The sequence below is a fragment of the Paramisgurnus dabryanus genome, chromosome 17 (assembly GCF_030506205.2).
Source record: "Paramisgurnus dabryanus chromosome 17, PD_genome_1.1, whole genome shotgun sequence".
Classification (NCBI taxonomy): Eukaryota; Metazoa; Chordata; class Actinopteri; order Cypriniformes; family Cobitidae; genus Paramisgurnus; species Paramisgurnus dabryanus.
In genome coordinates, this window is record NC_133353.1 from 17,004,140 (window position 1) to 17,027,904 (window position 23,765).

Here is a 23,765-nt window from a genome sequence, read left to right on the forward strand (position 1 = left end):
GTCTACTGCTGTATAACCTTTCAAAATTCTGTGCTGGTGGTTCACTGTTTATACATTTTTATATTTTCTGGAGTGAAGTCGATCACACAAAAAATGGTAAGCATACTATAAGTAGATTAAACTGTCTTTTCAGAGGTGCAGCTCCTGCAAAGAGTAGACAAAGCAGAGAAAATATTGCTCAAGAAGATATCTCATCAGAGAGGCACCAGGTAAACAATGCACATAAGAAGCAGGTAATAATTAGTTGTAGATGGGAGAATATTACATTCCATTTATAAGTGCATTTTGCACTAGAGTATTTAGGATTGATGTGTGTCTTGTTTTCTGTTATTGTTGTTGTATAGTGTTGATTTCTGAAGGAGACATGGAGAGATGGAAAAAAGCTAGCCCAACAGAAACCAATAAGTAAGGAACTGAAGTTAAAGTCTTAAATACTGTAAGAATGTCATGAATACTATTAACAAAGAATATTGCAAATGTAATACTTACCCTTCCGTGTACAGTAATAAAATATAATCATGTTAAGAAGTAACATGAAATTACTGACTTTATTAGAGTGGTAGTAATGTCGTCTTTTCTTCAGACACTGTCTGTAGATGGAAAAGGGACTACATCATCAGACTGATTCAGTTCTACAAGTTCAAGTAAGAGTTTAATGTTTTTATGTAAGACTTTGGTAATTACAGACGTCTTTAAAGGAAAACACCACCGTTTTTCAATATTTTACTATGTTCTTAGCTCAACTTAGATGAATTAATACATACCTATCTTTATTCAATGCATGCACTTTTAGTCTTTGTTAAGCACTCCGTGAATGTGTTGGCATTTAGCCTAGCCCCATTCATTTCTATGGCTCCAAACAAAAGTTTTATTTTGTGCCACCATACTTGGACACCACTGTAAATACATGGAAGTGTTTGGTGGCTTCTAAATTCATCCCTGTTTGGAGCCATATGGATGAATGGGGCTAGGCTAAACGCTAATACATTCACAAGGCGCTGTACAAAGACTAAAAGTGCACGCATTGAAAAAAGAGGTATGTATAATTCGTCTAAGTTGTGGTAAGAACATAGTAAAACAGGGCTATTCAAATCTTACCCTGGAGGCCTGGAGCACTACAGAGTTCATGTACCATTAACTACCTGTGATTTTCTAGTGATCATGAAACCCTTGATTAGCTTGCTCAGGTGTGTTTGATCAGGGTTGGAGCTTAACTATGCAGTACTCTGGCCCTCCAGGGTAAGATCTGAATAGCTCTGTAGTAAAATATTGAAAAACGGTGTTGCTGATGTGCTTCAACGTGTGATTATAGTAATGGCATAGTTTTGAAGGAAACTGTCACCGGTGGTTATAAATTAAAGTATTGCAGTATTATTGCAAATTATCATGTGGTGTAATTAGTAATCTATTACCACCAAGGCCTTACTTGTAACATATGTTTGGTTGGGTGTACCACGGTAATGCTTTCTGCTTGCTAGCTACTTAACTTTTGTGCTGTACTTTTTGTAATGTGTAGATATGGGACTCGTGAGTCACACAAAAAGGGTGAAACAGTAATCTGTCTGTTACTGTTCTCTGATCAAGTGTGTACATAACGTTTAATACAAATTATTTGCTAACCATTGTAGAATTGAGGACTCTGCTGAACATTGAGGAAAAATACCGTATTGGGAGAAGATGGCAAGAGTCTGATTCAAACTTCCAGTCTACCCTTAAAGATGTGGACCGTGAGCTCAGAGTCCAACTGTAAGGCTAGAACTGAATCAAGGGAGAGAGCAGTCGTCCTCCACCTGAGAAGAATATATCCAGGTATAGTGCTAAAAGTGGATAAGTAGATACAATATGACATTATAGGTTTGAACTTAAAAAGGACTATAATGAAAATTAATACATTTTGCATGTGTGTTTCCTAGCTTTGCTTCAGATGGGCAGGCCATTGCCATTAGACTCTCCAAGCAGGTAGCCAATTGATTTTCAGGAATCATGTGATCCCTCTTGGCATGTCTACTTCTGCTTTAATGACACTGTAAGTATAGTTACTTAACCCTAGTAACCACACAGCAGTCACTCTAGTAACCATCTGACAAACTAACTACCTGCAAATCATATTAGAAACCACCTGGTAACATAACATAGCATTTTGTTTTCTTTTGTCTTCTAGATTGAAGAAGATGATGTTTCGAGGAGTCTAAAAAGGCGAGGGATTGATGCCTTACATATGAAGACTCGGGCAGCTGAGGAAAAGTGGCCAAGTGGTCTAAGGGGCCAGTCACACCAAAAGCGTTTATGGCAGTTGCAGGCGCCTTTTTTGAATGATATTCTATAGGCAGGGCGCGTTTACGCGCTGTTTATGTGCGCCGAGCGCCTCGCGTTTTTTTGCCGCCTGCCGCGCACGCGTTTTTGAAGGAGCGCTGAGAGCGGAGAAGAGCCCGACGTCATTCGGGTCTTTCCATTGTCCAATCAAATGAGGGGAGAGCCGGGCCTTACGTTGTGGTGAGTGAAGTTTACAGTTGCTTTGAAAAACCGGACTCCACTGGCTCACTCTCTCCTGCGTGTTTGTGCACCTCTCACCCTCAAACAAGGTCAGAGCAAGCGCCCTCTTTTTAAAGTTTCTGCTAATATGACGGTTAACAGCAAAAGAGCGCTCACGCTTCAATATTTGATTGACAAGACAGCTGACTCGGTGGTTGCTTAGCAATATGAAAAGCCACGTCGCACTGCTCTTTTTTTGCAAGCGTTTAAAGCGCTTTTGGTGTGACTGGCCCCTAACTGAACACCCCATCAGCAGCAGGCCTCTAACATTTGGGCTCTAACATCAAAGACACTGAGCAGCCTGGTGCAAAAGCTGCTCTCATTCAACACCTCCAACAGCTGGAAAGAAAACTACATCAAGCCATTGTGATGTTTCACCCACATCTATCGGACATTGTTCCTGCAGACAACCCCCACTTGTGTCAGGCCCTCCCCATGCCAAGCATACAGACACTGGTATACAATGATAAGAGTGATAATGATGAAAATGTGGATAAATATGATAACTAGCACTACAGATTTTTTGTTAATTTCTAGTCTGATATTGTATTCTGTAAAAAGAAAGATGTAAAATGTATAGTATATGTTGCAGCATATCATAGAAACCTTTATGGTGGTGTAATATAATGTTCGCCTTACTTGTGCAAACATGATGTTTTACTAGGTCTGATTTATTTTAAAGCGTAGGTACTGTTTTTAAGCACACATATTCACACTAGTCTGTGTGAGGACAAAATTGTGTGTTTACCATTGTGATGTTACTTATTTACTGTAATGTAAAAATGTGGTCAATGTGTGTAAGGTGTTTTGTTTTTGTGAGCTAAGTTAAAATGACAAAGTATTGAATCTTGAATCCTTTGAAACAAATACTGTAAAAGTTTGTAAAAAAATAAAATGTTTTCCACAATGAGTTATAGTCATGATTTCAGCTATTGTCACAGCACACTTTAGAGGTCAATGAATAGTGATGAACTTAATAAATGACTTATACAATGATTTTACAGTCATAATCCACAAGACTGCCACATACAGTAGGTTCTTACATAACCATTATATTGTCTTAAAATTCTCCCGAACTAAGTTGATGTGGATTAATACTTTTTTCTTCCCATTATATTACCTTTAGTATTATATAGTTCGTTGCTATGGTGGTTGCTATGAGGCTGCTATCACTGAAACGTAGCCTGCATGACGTGTTTTCTTTTTAAATGACATTTAACATTTTCCTACAGAAAACAAAATTTGATAACTCAACAATATGATAATTTTCAACAATTTCTCATTCTCGATTTTGAGAAATTCGTTTTTTGGTAGCAGAAGGCTACGGAAATGCATTGTGTTGAAGGCGGGGTTTGCGTGTTCTGCTGTTTCGGCGTTGTGGCTAGAAGGGATACAGCAACAGCAAAATCTCGCGGATGAGCGCTGTTATTATCCAAATCCTATCCCCAAAACCTAACCCCAAACCAAACATTTCACGCGATTTAAGACAAGTTGCATCACATCTAGACAGATCCGCTGTTTCCATCCGAATTCTACCCCAAACATAACCCTAAATTGCGTAGCTGTATCCCATCTAGCAAAAAAACACTGTTTCTGCTAAAATATCTAAAAAAAAAAACTTTTTTTACATTTTCTTAACGTAGATCATCTAGATGCAGCATAATTAATAGTTTGTCTGAACTAGGTGTTTATATATTCAGTAGATATATGTTTTTACAGCCCTACTTTGCAAACTAGAAAAACTACAATTTTAATGCTAATTTGTATCAAGCTGCATTACACACATGTAGGGAATTGTAGTTTTTTTTAAACATTTGTGTTTTTCTTATAATCGTACCTTCTGCGTCCATCGCCTCTAACATTCCTTCTGCTTTGTCAGTGGAGTTGCATTGTGCTGCATCTAATTCATGTATAGGGAAAAAAGAAACACTTAGAAGCATAACAAATAACTGGTCTTTCTGCATCACACAGCAGTATTAATGAAGAAATATTATTTTATAGATAAAATTCAACTGTTGCCAAGGGCCATCACAATCACTCGTCAAATTCAACTAAACAGCTATAGGATATTCTGGAGAGGGGCCTTTTTAGAAAATGTGTCCACTTTAATGAGGAAACTGCAACTGAGAAATAGTGTTACATCCCTTACAAACTGTCATAGACACATACAGAATCTATAACCGTAATCTGTTTCAATTGAATTACATTTAATTTTTAAAGTGCCAATTCATAACAAAGTTACCTCACAGCACTTTTCAAACAGAGTAGGTCTAGCACAAACTGTACTCTTTATATTATTAGGCTACAAACTCTCAGAAAAAGGTACATGAAGATACAAAAGTTGACATTGGGGCAGTACCTTTTCAAAAAGTACACTTTTGTACATAAAAGGTATACATTGATACCGCCAAGCTACATGCTTGTACCTCATAGGTACATATCTGTACCTAAATGGTACATTTTAGCACCTTTTTAAAAGGTAGTGTACCAGTGACAAAAAGGTACAACTTTTATACCTTTTTTTTCTGAGAGTGGAGTGGCAACTTCCTTTTAATATGCAGCAACCTCGAGCAGAACCATTGTTCAGAATGGGCAGCCATTTGCCTCGACTGGTTGGGGTGAGGGGACATGGAGAAATATAGTGGCCCACACTATAAAAATGTCTGGGTTCTTTTTTTATGCATGTTGTGTAAATATTGGACAGAACACCACTGGGTTAACATTGGCCCAATGCTGGGTTGTTTTAACCCAACTCCTGGGTTTTTATTACCCCATGGTTGCAAAACAACAATCCAGCATTTGACCTATCCAATATTTACTCGTTATGGGTCAAAAATTAACCCAACCACTGCTGCACTATACAAAGACTCAAATGTAGGCCCGTATTATTGTTTAGTTAACTTATTTTTCCCACTTTGCAAAGAGCCAAATGATCTGCCGAAACTGAGCTGGAGAAACAAAACCACTGTTAATCTCACTTACTGATTTCAAATGAAATCTCCTCAGCAGCTTGCAAAATGGCCTCCAACTGCTTCCTTCCATAATAGGATGGTTTTTTGAGGCTGTTGGGCAGTCCTGCAACTTTAACTGTCATGCCTTGATTTACCAGGGGAGCCTTCCAGTACCTCTGGCATCCTCTGAAAGACACGGGCAAACACATGCATGTACATGTTACACATTGTAACACAGTTGGACAATTGTGACTCTCCCATCCTGTTAATATCCAGTGTACAGGCTGTAAACAGTCGGTAATGTGTCATAATCTCATGGTTGATGGACACAAATAAGTTATTGATTTGATAATAATGCCATGAAAACATGAAGGTATATTAGGTTATCAAGACTTAAAAAGTGTTTGAACATATGCTTACTATATTTTTGGTTAAACAGATCTTGCACTTTTCTCAGCAGTACATTGACCTCAACTCTGGTTCTCGGTGTTGCGGCTGAGAAGCTGGCTACAGATGTAACAAAAGACAACAATCAATCAATTTTATAAAACTATATTATGTACATTGGCACTATTACGGACCTGAGTCCATTTCTGTGGATATACGGATATCTTATATAACCAATATTACCTTTGAAATGCAGTGCAAAGTTCACTGTGTCTGTCGAGTCCAGGAAATCGCTTGTTCGGTCTTCTTTTTCAGCTGAAAAAAATAAACATGTTAAAATAAAATGCTAACAGTGACTGAAAGTAAGGACTTGGAAATCTATGAACAGATAAAAATATACATTTATTAAAGCAACTTAAGTGTAAATAAAAAATTAACCAAATGAAGAAGAAAACTGAAATGTATTTAACTTTACCAGTGGAGGATTGAACATTTGTAGAATTTCTTCAGCCTCTCTGGTAGCTGCTTCAAGTTCAGCATTGTCAGCTTTCATTTCAAGATGCTTTGAAATAGTTGCAGCTTCCTGACATAACTGGTCGAAACCTGAAGATGCCATATTGAAAGAATGAAGAATGCAAATAGAAATAGGCAAAACAAATTGAAAGAGGGACAAACAGAGAGAGAGAGAGAGTGTGTATGTGTGTGTGTGTGTGTGTGTGTGTGTGTGTGTGTGTGTTTGTGTGTGTGTGTGTGTGTGTGTGTGTGTCCCTCACTAACTCTCCAACTCACTCACTCACTGTGCAAAAAAATCGTCTGCGATTCTCATGCGTGTTTCATCAGTAAAGCCGGTTCTGTGATTAGAAGTAAATCGCCATCAGCTGCTTTAGGAGAGCTTTTGCAAGTGATGGCTGTTAAAAGAGCCGTTGGTTTAAATGTTGTGAAGAGTGTAGATGGAGGAGTATGAGATGTATGTGAAGAAACTGCAAGACAAAAAAAATTGTGAATTACAAATTTTGGATTTTTTATTCTTTATTTACTAAACATTGTATGTGTATAACTATTTACAACAAACCCCAAGATCTGCCCACTATAATAAGACTATATAATAAGATAAATAAAACGGCAACAGAATAAAACTGACCAAAAAAGAAGGATCTGAATGTCTAAAGATTTCTGAATTGTACACCATTCTTTTAATACATTTGATGTTGTTGTTACTGTTATTTACTATGTATAAAAAGGCTGAACTACTGTGGTAAAAGCATAAGGTTTACCCTGCTGAAAAAAACAGCATACCAACAAGACCAGAATATGTTGTGTTTTGGTGCTGATTTGCTAGTGACCACCAGCATAGACCAGCATAATTCCCATGGTGGTTTGATGCTGTTTTTTTCAGCAGGGTACTGTTACTGTACTACAAAACACCACAGTAGAAGTAAACTAACTGCGGTAGAAACATGGTACGATTTGTGTACTATAAACACAAAATACCACAGTAGAAGTACATTGGTAGTTTATTCCAAAAATATGAATATAATACAATGATCGAGGGTCTGTCACGTTACGTTAATGGTAAGTAACATAACGTGACTTTTAATCACGCTCTAATCACCCACTACTTGATTATGTGTTGTGTTGAACTTATTGTGAACAAAAAGAATGTAATATAGATGATCAATACAATTCAGACAACATTTAGAAGCCAATCTGGATTAATAAAAAACACATACTGAATTTAATATCGAACAAACAGAAATTTAATGGTATACTCACAAAGATGTGGCGACGGGCGAGGTTTGTAAATTGATGATAAACATCGCGATGATGTGCGAACGAGATTTGGGTCACGGAAGGGGCGTAGCCACGGGTGTGCGGGAGCCACCCACAGTGGCACACCTAATGGATGCAGAATATTTATTTATAGTTTCAATAAAAAAATGTTTACTAAACTTGGGCTGTTGTTGTTTACTTAGAATATATATATTTTTAAAACTAACCATTTCACGCGGAAGTTAAAAATATTTAACTTTAAATATCCGACCCCTTGTGTCCATGGCGACGGGTCATGATTGTCACGTGACACACCGCAACAACAATAATGTATGCTATTCCTCTTATTTCGTTTTTACTTTTTTAATTAAAAATATGAACTATGATGTCAACTATCTGATATTCCGACCCTTAAAGATCTTTATAAATTATCTTGATCTATAACGAGATGAGTCCTGTCCACCGGATTTACAGCACCTGAATTCCCGAGCGTTTCTGCAAAATCGTATGGTATAGTACGATTTAATCTATGCTTTGAATGTATTATGTTCAGGACAAACGTAATAGCACTGCAATAAATTGGCTATATTTATTTTATGTTCAGGACCAACGTAATAGCACTGCTTATATTAAGTTAAGGACCAACGTAATAGCTTTTACCGCCGCCCACTGTGTGACGTTATTAAACCAGGGAATCCGTGTCACCCACACGACAAAATAGCCTCATTGACTTTGTATGGTTCTTGTTTCCGTGCTGCCGACACGCAATTTCAACACAATCCGTGCCACCACCACGTAATTCGTGGTTAAGAGGTCGTGTTCATTTCACGCATTTCTGTGAGATCAGGTTGCCAAAATCACAGACATGCACATATGACACATCCCATAGTTCAGGTGGAAAGACAAACTACAAGTGGCCGTCCAAGGGTTGTAATACCTATGGAGCACATTGCTTATCTACTGGAGATTGGGCTTCCTGTTAAAACAATTTCTGAATTGCTAGGAGTTTCCCGAGCTACACTCTTTAGAAGGATGGCAGAAAACAACCTAACCGTAAGAGGACTGTATTCTACATGTACTGATGAGGAACTTGATCAGCTTGTTTCACAACTCAAGGAGAGGATGCCGCATGCAGGTTACAGAATGGTAAAAGGAGCACTGAAAGCACAAGGACATCGGGTGCAGTGGAACAGAGAAAAGCAGCAATGCACCGTGTAGATAGTCTTGGAATTCTATCAAGAATGACTCAGTTAGGATGTGTCATCAGGCGAACATACTCTGTTCCTTGCCCAAAGTATTTGGTACATATTGACACAAACCATAAGCTGATCAGGTACCGTAATCTCAATATTTGACCTCAATTAAAAAAATAGCATGTTATATTTAGTGTATGTAATAGTGTGTGTGTATGTATGTGTGTATTATATATGCATATACACATGTGTATGTATAATTTTCAACATGATTGAAGTTTGTTTTTATATAACTTCAAAAACTGTTTAACAGTATGCCTTTTTCTTCAGGTACAATATTGTGACCTTTGGAGGAATTGATGGCTTTTCACGTAAGGTGAGAAACGCAATCAAATCACATTACTTTAAGACTGTGCACATCTAAAACATTTCGTAGCCCTTCTTTACACCAGAGGTTGTTCCTATAGTGTCATATACTGATGCAGCATCAAAAGGATGCTAGGACAAGGAACCAAATGTTCAAATGACATATGTGGCTTATACAGTACTTTAAAGATATTAGCTTCGTAGTCTTACTGGATAGAGTACACAGAAAAGCATCCCACTTTATCCAGTGGAGTGGTGGGTATTTTGTATTTATAAGCCACAACAACCTTCTTTCAGGCTGATTATTTAAGGTTCAGAATGCTTATATTATGAGGTTAGCATCATGGTACCGTCAATGATTCTGCAAAATCAGTTTGTAGAATATAACTGTAAACGGTAATCTACAACCAAAGTTTTTGGTTATTATAAATTGAATGTTTTATTTAAAGACACCTTTTCTGGTTTATGCCTTTAAGCTACAGTTACTTAATTAACTAACTGGTAGAACATTTACTTTGTGTTCAGATACTGTAGTTGGTTTGAAAAAACATAGATGCTTAAAGTCTTTGTTTTTTTAAAGATCATGTACCTGAGAGCTGCAGACAACAACCGATCTGACACAACCCTGTCTTTCTTCAGTCAGGCTGTTGAGGAATTTGGATACCCACTGAAGTAAAATTAATTTGTATTCCTCACAAGATTCTACTTAAAATATTAAGATATACTATTAAATAAAAACATTTTGTTTTATACGTTATGATTTGACATAATACTATAGAAAATAACACATTTTATTAATTATAAAAATTGCAGTTTATATTTATGCAAATTTCTGTTGCATTATTATATAGAGTTCGAGCTGACCAGGGAGGAGAGAATGTTGGGGTAGCTCGTCTGATGTTTACTGTGCGTGGGCCAGAGAGTAACTGCTTTATAGCTGGCAAAAGTGTCCACAATCAGATGTGATTGTTTTATTTATATGTTTTCTGACACTATACAGTTTGTCACTATTTGACTTGTAATGCAATTTTGTAATTTCTCTTTCTTTAAAGAATAGAGCCGCTCTGGCGTGATCTCTGGATGGGCGTCACCAGCTTGTTCTATCAAATTTTGCACACGCTAGAGGATGAAGACATGCTGGATCTGACCAGCACTCTTCACTTGTTTTGCTGCCATTATGTATTTCTGCCCAGACTGCAAGAAAACCTTGATGTGTTTCGTGAGGCATGGGACAATCATCCACTGAGAACTGAGCAAAACCTTACACCAAACCAGTTGTGGGAGGTGGGGCAGATGGAACATCCTATTGCCAATCCAGAGGTATTGTAGCAATTAAACTTCAAACATAATTTTTGTATTGTAATTTTAACAAAATTAACTTTCTTGTTCTATCTCTTTGAAAAAATAACCTCTTATGTTTTTGTTAGGAGATAAACATTCCTTAAATTGACTGGGAGGACAGTGGTTATATTGAAGACACACACACTGTGGTAACTGTCCCACAGTTTGACTGCCCTCTAACATCTGAACAAATGGAGCAGTTAAGGGAACATATTAATCCCTTACAGCCCTCTGACTCCAATGGCGTTGACATTTATCTTAACACAGTTCAGTATGTGCAAAATTTGCTTACGGAAAGGTAGATCATCTGCTTTTCAACCCTGCTGCTTTTTACCAGTAAATGTCTTTAAATCAGTAATCAAGAGTTGTTGAATGAGCATTTATTGTCATGACACGATACACGGGGAAGACGAGGAAAACCCAAACGCAGACTTAAATAAACAATACTTTAATAAACATGAACATACGGAACAAAAACACCCACGAGGGGGTAAAACATAACAATGACAGGTACAAGAACTACACTGACTAACATCAACACTGAAAACCCTAAACTACATAAACTTACACAAGCTCAGGAACAGGAATAAACACTAGGAACTGGGAAGGAACAGAGAATAATACCAACGCACGGAGGACAGGACAGAAGGGAATTAAATAGGGAATTCTAAACAACAAACACCTGAAGCTAATCAAACATAAGGGAGCGGGAAACAATTCACGAACCCTGAGAGAAACGTGGACCGCGGAAGGGCCTGTCACACAACTCTCTCAGGGCAGACATGTACTGTCACAACCTAATCTCTCAAACTCGGATAAGACAAGAAATGGAGAGACCAGGTCGTGACATTTATTGAACAATCACAAACACTGTAACCTCTTTTCCAACCCTGTCTGCATACAAAGACAGCAATAGTAAGGATCTTACTATTCCCCAGTAAGCTTAAGTTAAAGGAAAACACCACTGTTTGGAAGTGGCTTCTAAATTCATCCCTGTTTGGATCCTAAGGAATGAATGGGGCTAGATTAAATGGATGCACTGTACAGCAATTAAGTGAATGCATTGAGAAAAAGGTATGTATTAATTCGACAATTGAAGAAAGAACATGGTAAAATATTTAAACTGCACATTTACTGATTTAAACAAAACTGTGGGTGATCAGCCTACACAAAACATTTAACTGTACAAAAACAATTATAATGCAGACTTTGTAGTGCTAAAACTATATGAGCAACAACAACACCAAAGTCTAAAATTGATAAAGGCATTCAATTTAAACAAGGCCAAAGCCACTCTCCACAGACTGTAGACATATCATCATGTCAGCAGTTAAGGCTGAAAGAGATGTGTAGTGATCTGGCAGACGAAGACGCTCGTAACAAGTATGTGCCTTTGGCAACTGGTTTGGTCTAATAGACCGAACAATTTCCAGGTTGAGGGTACGTGGAACAACTTCCCAACCAACCCAGAATTTCATAAGCTTTCGTAAGTTGTCGGGTGATGCTGAGATAAGGAGAAAAAAGCCTTAATATTAAGACATGTTTTGTTTACTCCAAATAGAAAAAAATTAACTTAAATGTAATAATACAAAAGTTAAACCAGTTCTTACCATGTTCGACAAAGGTTCTCAAAAAGCCTGTAACCTGATTCAGTTTTTCAGACAGCATGTCGTCAGCGTCACTGTCGTCACTTTCTGCAGTATGTCGCAATTGAGGCCACTGGATAGCTTGCAAGATCATCTGTAATCCATAAAAACAAAGCTGTAGTCTTTCAGCCATAAATGTAATTTTAATTAGTAACATAGCCATTCTTTAAATAAACAGCACAGGTAAAACATCTGGTCTGAAGCTGACAATTTGCCAAACACCAGTCTCCTTCAATCCCTTTTTTAACTGTTTCAGTTGGGCACTGACTCAAACAAGGACCTGTACAGGAGACGCATGTAAGCATATAATTTGGAAGCAATAAAGAAAGAGAGGCTGTGCTGTATCGTGAATAAGTCCTGTATGAAAGGGTTACAGGCACTGTACTTCCTGAGTTCTCACTGTGCCTAACAACGCCTTTCAGCTGTGATTTAAGATACAGCACAGCCTCTTGTACCTTACTGCTTACACATTATATATGTGTATATATAGTTATGTATTACAGCATGACTGAGAAGCTGTTGGAAGAGCAACATCTTGTTAGTCGTCTTGTTTGGCACTGTAAAGTACCACTCCAAACAAAGGTTGGTCACTCTTGAGGTCTCTTCTTCAGTCCATTCGTCTTTCAGAAGCTGTAAAATAAAAGCACCAAATACACAATACTATTTACCCTCGCAATTTACAGATAATTTTTTTGAAATTAGATTAACTAAAAGATCTAGTTAATTTCATGTACTCACTAGTCCAATTGTCTCCCTTTGCTCAATGTCTGGGCAGTCCTCCAAACAGAGCTTTGTGGTGGCTGTGTCCTTTGTCCCACTTGTCTAAGAATATACTATTGCCAGGCTTAGCCCTGATAATGCAGGACCTTGATTGATTAACGAGTGACCAATCATTCTTCCAGCCATGACCAAAAGATCACTCTCAAGGAGTACTGCCGATGCAGTGGGCAAAAGATGGTCAATTTCTCCTTCAAACAAAGTTGTCTCTGCTGCATTTCCTAATAAGAATGAATACACACCAACTACAATAAGGAAGTTGTAAGAGCAGGCTCTGATGTTGATTTGAAAAAGCATTATAAAGTTTATTATATTTTCTGGATGTTTGCTAGACATTGTTAGGGTACTCCGATAGAATATCCATCAGTTAAATTGATTACTGATCTGGGCAAAATAAATGTTAAACACAGACAGGTTTTTTTTATTATGTAATACTATTATGAGGAATCAATACATTTAGAACGAAGTACTTATTACGTTTACTGGATGCATAGTCTTATACATTTGCTAAATTATGTATAGTAAATTTATTAGCAACATCATACCACAGTTCAGTTTAAATCCATGTTTTAATTTAGCAATGGTTGTTGACAGGATATGTCTAGTCACACCAATGCCAATTGCAGCATCACCTGTAAAAAATAAAAACAGTTTATTCCTGTGCAAAGTTTATTCATGTTACCATTTTGTTAAATCAAATATTCCACACATCCTTTTAATTAATACATTTAAATATATTTATTTAAAATAATTGATATATAATATATAAAATGTTGTTCATTTGTGGTTTTAAGTCATTGTAAAAAACTGAATGCATTTACTCTATAAAGTTAGTGATGTCTTTTTAAATTACACTGTACTTAATGTCTGTGTTAACAAACAGGAAAATGTGGTTCATATAGAATGCTAAAAATCTAAAGTGTTTATTAGCCACAATCTCTATAGGTTTTAAATGTAATACCTTGAATATGACAGCTGAATGGAGCGGCCCACTGCTGCTTTTCACGTCTTTGTTTGTAGAATGAAATGAGCGACCTGTCCCTTTCCTCATCAGTATCTCTAGCATCTAGTGACAGCAAAAGTGATGGCTGTGTCAGAAAAATGAACTTCGGAGTCAAGTGCAAGTTAACAATATTTATTTAGAAAAGGAGATAGAGAACTGGAGAGCAAAGTCACTGGTAGATCCACACACGGCACACACCCGTTGACTCACTCTGGATGAAAACACTACTGTGGGGATGAAGCACTCCCACAGTAGGAGAGAGTGAGTCGGCGCTACACAATAATCCAGTACAGATCCGAAGGGAGAGAGAGAGCCACCCACGCACTCCGTCGAGAACACCGGCACAGTCACCACACGCAACAGAGGGATGATACACGCCGCTCTGAAGGTGGATGACAGGCGGAGATGGAAGATGGAAAATCCAAGTTCTCAGACGGGTAATCCACTGTGAAATCCTGATGTAGAAGAGCCACTCGGAAACCACTGGTCACCGCCTAAAAACGAAGCGAACCAGCGGTTCCGAGAAACAACAGTCGTTAGAGCCAATATAATCCACAATGGTAATTAGGTGTACTCCACTCACGGGTGATGATGCAAACCGGAGAGAGACAGAGACAGCTGGTATACCGCCTAGAAACGAAGCGAACCAGCTGTACCGAGAGACAAACAAAGTCAATGAGATCCAGTACTTCACAAGCGAGCGGTCCGGGCGAAGACGAGTCCCCGAACGCCGAAAACCAAACCTGGGGTAACAAGAGAAGGAGACAGAGAGCGACTGACAAGACAAGGCAGGGCAGCAGGACTGTGATAAAACAATGAGCGCGCAACGAAGGACAGGACTACGTGCAATATAAAGGAAAAGGTAAACGAGACACCACCGGTGAACAATTACCGAAACAAGGGGGCGGAGTTAGTGAACACACGAGGAACCGGCACCACAGGTAAACAACACACACACACAGATCACACAGCCATCGATCACCCAGCAGTCATGACAGTAGCCCCCCCTCCACGACCGGCACCAGACGGACCGGGAGACTCACCCTGTCGCCGACGGAGGTCCTCGATCAGCCCAGGATCCAGCAAATCCCGACCCGGAACCCAGCTCCTCTCATCAGGACCGTATCCTTCCCAATCCACTAAATACTGAAATCCTCTGCCCCTGCGGCGAGAGTCTAGTAACCTCTTAACAGTATAGACAGGGGCACCATCCACTAGACGAGGGGCGGGGGGATTAGGGGCAGAGACAGGAGGGTTATAGCGAGCAAACATCACAGGTTTAACCTTGGATACATGAAAAACAGGGTGAACCCGACCAAGAGAAAGGGGTAACTTAAGCTTTATCGTCACCGGATTAATGACCTTAGAAATACTGTATGGCCCAATGAATCTCGGAGCCAGCTTACGAGAAGGCTCACGGAGAGACAGATCCTTGGTAGAAAGCCATACCTTTTGACCACAAACGTAACGGGGTGGAGGTCGCCGATGACGATCAGCTGCAGCTTTGGTTCGTCTGGAATTAGATAATAACAGTGTCTTAGCTCTCCTCCAGGTGCGTCTGCACCTGCGTACGAAAGCTAACGCAGATGGAACCGCTGCCTCGGGTTCCTGTGATGGAAACAGGGGAGGTTGATAACCGATGGAAAGTTCAAACGGGGATAAATTGGTAGACGCAACGGGAAGAGAATTATGGGAATACTCAACCCACGGGAGCTGATCGCACCAGGAATTCGGATATTGTGACGACAGACAGCGGAGCGTTCTACCGAGATCCTGATTAGCCCGTTCGCATTGCCCATTGGTCTGCGGGTGATAACCAGAAGACAAGCTGGCCATGGCGCCAATTTGTCTACAAAACTCCTGCCAAAAACGAGAGATTAACTGAGGACCCCTATCTGACACTACGTCAGTCGGAATACCATGTAACCGAAAGACGTGATTAATCAAAACCTGAGCCATCTCTTTAGCAGAAGGTAGCTTGGGCAGGGGAATGAAATGAACCGCCTTCGAAAAGCGATCCACCACAGTTAGAACAACAGTGTTACCATTAGATGCCGGTAAGCCAGTGACAAAATCAAGGGCTATATGAGACCAGGGGCGGGAGGGCACGGGCAAAGATTTAAGCAGACCAGCGGGTGGTAAATTAGATGCTTTATTACGAGCACAAACCGAACAGGCTAGTACAAACTGTCTGACGTCAGTGGACATAGAAGGCCACCAGAAACGCTGACGGACGGCAGCCAACGTTCTCCGAATACCTGGATGGCCGACAAACTTGGACTCGTGACCCCACCGGATGACATCGGAACGTAACCGCTCAGGAACCCATAGGCGACCCGCTGGACACCCCTCCGGAACTTCCCCCTCCCGGCCGGCCTCTCTCACCCGCTGTTCGATTCCCCACACGAGGGCGCCGACCACCCTCCCCTCCGGGAAAATGGTCTCCGCCCTCTCCGAATCGGACTTCTCGAACAGACGGGAGAGAGCATCAGGTTTGGTATTTTTCGAGCCAGGCCGGTACGAGAGGGTGAAGTTGAAACGATCAAAGAAGAGTGCCCAACGAGCCTGCCTAGATGTTAGTCTTCTGGCCGAACGGATATATTCAAGATTTTTATGATCCGTCCAGACCAGAAAGGGCTCCGAGGTTCCCTCCAACCAGTGACGCCATTCACCCAAAGCGAGTCTAACCGCCAACAGCTCCCGATTCCCTATGTCGTAATTACGTTCTACTGGGTTTAACCGGTGAGAAAAAAAAGCACACGGATGTACTTGCCCATCAATAGACGGTCGCTGTGATAAAACGGCGCCTACCCCGACATCAGATGCATCCACCTCCACTATAAATTGTTTAGCCGGATCGGGAATAGAGAGGACAGGCGCAGAGATGAACCGGGACTTTAACACATCAAAGGCCTCCTGAGCCTCTCTATTCCAACGGAAACATATGTTAGGTGAAGTGAGAGCAGTAAGAGGCTTAGCGATCTGACCGAAATTTCTGATGAAACGCCAATAAAAATTGGCGAACCCCAGAAATCGCTGAAGCTCCTTCCGAGTGTCGGGTACTGGCCAATCGGCAACCGTCTTAACCTTAGCGGGATCGGGACGAATCTCTCCTTCGGCAATAACAAAACCCAGAAACGAAACCGACTTCCTGTGGAACTCGCATTTCTCCGCCTTAACGAATAGCTGATTCTCTAAAAGCCGTTGTAAAACCATGCGAACGTGCTGAGTGTGTATCTGCATGGAGGGAGAAAAGATGAGAATGTCATCGAGATACACAAAGACAAATCTGTTAATCATGTCACCCAGCACTTCATTGACCATGGTCTGGAAGACAGCTGGAGAGTTACAAAGACCGAACGGCAGAACGGAATATTCCCAGTGTCCTGAGGGTGTGTTAAAGGCTGTCTTCCACTCATCGCCCTCTCTAATACGTACCAAGTGATAAGCGTTGCACAGATCTAGCTTGGTAAATACGCGCGCTCCCTGTAACAACTCGAATGCTGATGACATTAATGGCAAGGGGTACTTATTCTTAACAGTAATGTCATTCAGCCCTCAATAATCAATGCCCGGACGAAGAGACCCGTCTTTCTTCTTTACAAAGAAAAATCCAGCACCAGCTGGAGACGAGGAGCGGCGAATGAGACCGGCTTTAAGAGCGTCATTAATGTATTTATCCATAACCTCTCTTTCTGGTTTAGCTAGGGAAAATATACGACCCTTAGGCGGAGAAGTGTTGGGAAGTAGTTTGATCTCGCAATCATACGACCGATGAGGAGGCAGAGAAGTAGCACGGGACTTACTGAAAACCTGATACAGATCCGAATACTCCGTCGGGACTCCTGAGAGATCGATAGCCGGAACCTGCGAGACAGAACAAGAGACAAGAGAAGGAGCAGGACCAAGACAAGAAACATAACACGAAGACTTCCAAGATAACACAACATTGTTCTGCCAATCAACGTGAGGATTATGTTTGAATAACCAGTCATGACCTAAAATGACTGGTGATTGTGAATCCTCTAAGATTTAAAACTCAATCTCCTCACGATGATTGCCAGAAACAAACAAACTCACAGGGGGTGTGCGGTGCGTGATCACAGCCATATGCTGGCCCTTCAATGTCCAGGCAGACAAAGGAGAGGAGAGAGGGATGAGTGGAATACCCCAGGAATTGGCCAACCCAGCATCCAAAAGACACGCCTCCGCACCGGAATCCAGCAACGCCTGTGACGGGAAAGAGTTAATAATAACAGGTAATGTAGTGCTGCTTACGGGAGATTTAAATGACGATGCGCCCACCGAGACTCCCAGGTTCATCGGCGGGCGTGAGCTTTTACCGGACAGGTAGCCGCCAGATGCCCCAGCTTGCCACAATATAAGCAGAGGCCATTAGACAGCCGACGATTTCTCTCACCAGCAGAGATACGAAACTTGCCCAGCTGCATAGGCTCCTCGGAGGGCGTCTCTGAAGCAGTCTCCCCTGGTTCCGACATCAGATGACGAAATGAGCGACGCAGATCTCTCTGCTGATGGCGAGACTCCACCCTCAGAGCCAGATCGATGGCAGCTACCAGTGACGTGGGTGGCTCCCTCAGTGCAATCTCGTCTTGAATGCCCGGTGTGAGACCCTCGAGGAATTGCGCTCTTAATGCCGCGTCGTTCCAGTTGCAGCAAATAGCGAGAGTCTTAAATCTTATAGCAAAGTCTGTGACGGAGTCATTACGTTGCCGTAATCTCACCAACTCAGCCGCTGCCATGTCCCCCTTGAGTGAGCGATCAAACAACTTTAACATCTCCTCCTCAAGAGCCTCAAATGAAAGTGTAAATGGAGCTTTAGCCCCCCAGGCGGCCATTCCCCAGTCTCTCGCTCTTCCCGTGAGTAACGTCAGAACATAGGCCACCTTGGAAGTGGATGAAGAAAATCGACGGGGTTGGAGCGCAAAGACGAGAGAGCACTGTTGCAAAAAGGATCTGCAGGTGTTGGGGTCGCCATTGTAGGTGGGGGGTGTTGCCGTGTGTGGCTCCCGTTCAAACGCAACAGATCCTCCGGATGAGGCTGGGGCTTCATGGTGAGGAGTCACTTGGTCCAAGCGATTGCTGAGCTCTTTAAGTTGCTCCGACAAGATACTGAAATCTCTGGCAGCAGCAGACAATAACGACGAATGTTGGTCGATGGCCGCCCCCTGCTGGTGAAGAGCGGTCTGCACCTCCAGACTCTTTAAACTTGCTGACTCCATTCGTGGCGCGCTCATCTGTCAGAAAAATGAACTTCGGAGTCAAGTGCAAGTTAACAATATTTATTTAGAAAAGGAGATAGAGAACTGGAGAGCAAAGTCACTGGTAGATCCACACACGGCACACACCCGTTGACTCACTCTGGATGAAAACACTACTGTGGGGATGAAGCACTCCCACAGTAGGAGAGAGTGAGTCGGCGCTACACAATAATCCAGTACAGATCCGAAGGGAGAGAGAGAGAGCCACCCACGCACTCCGTCGAGAACACCGGCACAGTCACCACACGCAACAGAGGGATGATACACGCCGCTCTGAAGGTGGATGACAGGCGGAGATGGAAGATGGAAAATCCAAGTTCTCAGAAGGGTAATCCACTGTGAAATCCTGATGTAGAAGAGCCACTCGGAAACCACTGGTCACCGCCTAAAAACGAAGCGAACCAGCGGTTCCGAGAAACAACAGTCGTTAGAGCCAATATAATCCACAATGGTAATTAGGTGTACTCCACTCACGGGTGATGATGCAAACCGGAGAGAGACAGAGACAGCTGGTATACCGCCTAGAAACGAAGCGAACCAGCTGTACCGAGAGACAAACAAAGTCAATGAGATCCAGTACTTCACAAGCGAGCGGTCCGGGCGAAGACGAGTCCCCGAACGCCGAAAACCAAACCTGGGGTAACAAGAGAAGGAGACAGAGAGCGACTGACAAGACAAGGCAGGGCAGCAGGACTGTGATAAAACAATGAGCGCGCAACGAAGGACAGGACTACGTGCAATATAAAGGAAAAGATAAACGAGACACCACCGGTGAACAATTACCGAAACAAGGGGGCGGAGTTAGTGAACACACGAGGAACCGGCACCACAGGTAAACAACACACACACACAGATCACACAGCCATCGATCACCCAGCAGTCATGACAGGCTGCCTTTTACCTCCTTCACGCAACTGCTCAAGAAATAGCCGGACAGCCTCCTGAGGGTTTTCCACAGTTTTCCATTCTGACGTGATGACGACGTATGTCACATGATGTAGCAACATGGCGGATGTAGTACGTCCCAATCTCTTTCATACTACCAAGATTCAAACTACACAGTACCAACTGTTTTAAAAAGGCAAGTAAGTAGGTACTTTATCTTATTCAGTACCTACTGTACAGTATGCGGTTTCGGACGCAGCCCTCCTCTAATGCATGCAATGTGTTACACTTCTTGACGTTCATAATTAAAAAAATGAGAACTTAACTATAAACAGAGATCACATTAACAATTTTGTAATTCACCTTCATTTAATTGTTCTGAAGTAGACATTCGAGCTGTAGATGATGACCCTGGTTGTTCAATGTCATCTTCCAACACCTTGTCATTAGAGAATGATCTGAAATCAAGACAGAATAAAAGCCATTTACCTTACAAACACTTACTGATCATCATCCCTGGTTATTGTGATTGGTCATTTTTTGTTTTGTAATGTCATGTACAGTACTTTTACTCAAGACAAAAGTATTAAAAGTCATAATTCCCAAACATAAACACTGAAATGAGTGCTAAGCATATATTTCAAAATACACAGATTGTAATGTTAAACACACAAGTTATACCTGTCAGCACATAAGCTACAATGATAAGGTAAAACTGACATCGGTAACTCCTTCTGGCATATAGGGCACATCTGTAGTTATCAAAAAGATGAATAAATAAAAACAGTTATTAGGAGAGTAAGTCGTGGTTTACATATAGTACTGCAACATGAGAAATAAGCATTACCCCAAGGCTGTCTTCAAGTGTTTTGGTTTCAGCTGTGTTTGTGACCAGCTCCTCTGTGTTATCATCTTCACTTTCGTTCTCCACAATGACAAAATCATTCTTCTGTAATTTTGAAATTAAGACAGTATCTTGACCTCTGTAGCTACAGTGTATTTTTCTTGCGTAACTATACTTATGACTTTCAGTGTAACATAATGCATGTCACTAAAAAAACATGTTCTGCAACCATCAAAACTCACAATCAAAGCAAAATTTTATGCATCTTACATTTGAATTTAGTTTGCACTCCTCAGCATGTAGTGCCAACATTTGCAGTGGCATGGTGGTATTACAGGTGACACAGGGGACCTTAGGCATTTTTGAAAATTCAGCTGAATTGTAGGGAAGAGGCTGAGTGTCCATCTCCTCCTGAAGGGGTACCAGAAAAAGGATATTTTTGCCACTGTTTGAGACAGACCGTAGTTGCCGACCAGAGTAACCCTCTGAGTCCATGGTGATTAAAGACAATTTTCTTTGGCCACTTCCTCCTAGAGTAGAATGTGCAAGTAGGTAATGAAATGTGAATCACTGGCAAACAATCTGAACAACTGGTAAAACTGTTTATTTTAAACTGTTCAAGAGCTCAGTTCTCTACGTAGAGAACTGAGCTCTTGAACAGTTTAAAATAAACAGTTTTACCAGTTGCTTTGTAGAGCATCCACCTCCCTTGAATTGGACGAAGTTTTGGGAATTCTTCCTCCATAATTGTGACTATCTATGTAAGTTATACATGAAAGATTTTTATCAGGGAATGGTTAGACATGCACCACAGCAAACAGTTTTAAAATGTTGTATACAAACAAAACTGAAAGATTAATAATATTATAATTACTAACATCTTCATGTTTGCAGTCCTCGGGTACTGACAGCTTTTTTCCCTAACCCTGCCTGAGTCAGCTGCAGTTTTACAGTAGACTTCGGGGTGACAGTTGTGGGTGCTGGTAAGACACAAACTGTGAGTTCTGTGCACTTTATAGGAACTGTCCGAGCAAACCGACCTTTGCCTTTTTTTGCTTCAGTTTTTGATTTGAACATATTGGGAAACTGTCTAAAGAAAGCAAATGAAACACATAAGTTATAAATATGGCTAAATATTCAAACAATGAGTAGTATAATAAGATAATTTTGCCTAAAATTAACACATTTCAACTTATTTGTTATATTTCTACCTTTTTAAAGCCTCGTTCACTTTGGCAGAGGTGTCAGTGATGGTGTTGGAAGGGAGGACTGTGCTGTTGCTAGAGGGAGTAGTGGTGTTGAGAGATGTAGAAACAGGGGTGCTGTGACCAGCTGACAACTCCCTAGAGATGGCTGTTACTAAAGCCTGAGCCATAGTTTGTACAGTGTTCTATAAATATCAAAAACATATATTAATTATACATTAAAATACAATACTGAAATAAATACAAGTCACAATGTAGTAAACTCAACCAGAGCCCAATTTAACAATATGTTTAATTAAAACTTAAATGCATGTAACTTAACTATCAATGTTTTAGCTGTGTCAGTAAAGTGACATTAATTCATCGTATAATGTATATTTTGACTTTTGGTAAATTTAACCGTGTGTTTGTATCTCTAGTATTCAAAACTGTTTTCTTCCTGCTCTTGCTGAAAGTTATTTAATTTAGCTGTATTAAAATCCCAAAAGTCGTTAATCAACAATGTGTATAAGGCTGAGCTAGTCTATAGCATTGTATGATAAGCTTGATTTGGTTCTTCATGTGACACACTGAAGGGGGTCGCACACCAGGCGAGAGCGCCGCGCCACGCCATGAATGAAAACAAAACACATTATGACTGTAACGTTACGCACACCGGCGGCGGGCTGTCCGCTGTCTGGACGCTGCTCAACTCCCTGTCGCGTGACAGAGTTTAACATTAAATAGGGTGGCCATTTGTGCCAGTTCCGCCGGACACGTCCCGAACATGTTTTCGGGTTCGTTCTCTGGAAGTCGCGTTGCTCGATCACATATTCGTCATCGAGGTTCTCACATTTTTTGGTTAAAATACATTAGAAAATTAAGATTTATTTATTTTAAGACACACAATCATTGTAGTTTCATTCTTACCTTTAAATGTAACGGTTTCTTTTTTTAAATTAAACCCGAAATATTAAACCCCAAAATAATATTCCCCAGTGTCTTTAAAACAGCAGTAATATCTCCAATTCATAAATCTGGAAGCAAAAATGAAATAAGTAACTACAGGCCTATTAGTATATTGCCTATAGCATCTAAAATCCTTGAGAAAGCTATCACAGAGCAGCTAACAGATTACCTGGATCGTAAAAATTTGTTGCATTCTATGCAGTTCAGTTTTAGACGCAACCATTCCACTGATGCAGCCTGCTGCTACTTGACAGAAAACATAAAGGTTAATTTGGATAGGGGGGGCACGGTGGGTGCGGTGTTTCTGGATCTGCGAAAAGCTTTTGACACGGTAAACCATCGTGTCCTCTTGTCTAAACTTTCTGAGTATAATTTGTCCATGGAGACATTGCACTGGATACAATCATATCTTTCAAGTCGGATGCAATTTGTGAGGGTAAAAAACGCACTGTCCTCTCTGAAGTCCAGCACAACTGGGGTCCCGCAAGGATCAATTCTAGGACCCTTGTTGTTCAGTCTTTACATTAATAATCTTCCGGCTGTGTACAAAGGTGTAGATATCATCATGTACGCAGATGATGCTGTCATCTATGTACATGGGAGGGATATGGAGCAAGTGGCCACTAAATTGTCCT

General features: G+C 40.9%; 1 long non-coding RNA gene across 3 annotated transcripts; it reads right to left on the minus strand.

The window, feature by feature from the left end:
- Positions 1-4,365: 4,365 nt before the first annotated feature.
- Positions 4,366-7,972, minus strand: LOC135764958 (uncharacterized). Of its 3 annotated transcripts, none has more exons than XR_010540372.2 (7): positions 7,644-7,972; positions 6,664-6,850; positions 6,346-6,473; positions 6,114-6,185; positions 5,904-5,990; positions 5,515-5,669; positions 4,366-4,432 (listed from the first exon to the last, which is right to left on the minus strand). It is a non-coding gene; the product is annotated as an uncharacterized lncRNA (long non-coding RNA). The 3 variants fall into 3 exon arrangements; XR_010540371.2 differs by having other exon boundaries at positions 6,660-6,850; positions 7,644-7,970; XR_010540370.2 differs by having other exon boundaries at positions 6,668-6,850; positions 7,644-7,967.
- Positions 7,973-23,765: the final 15,793 nt, after the last annotated feature.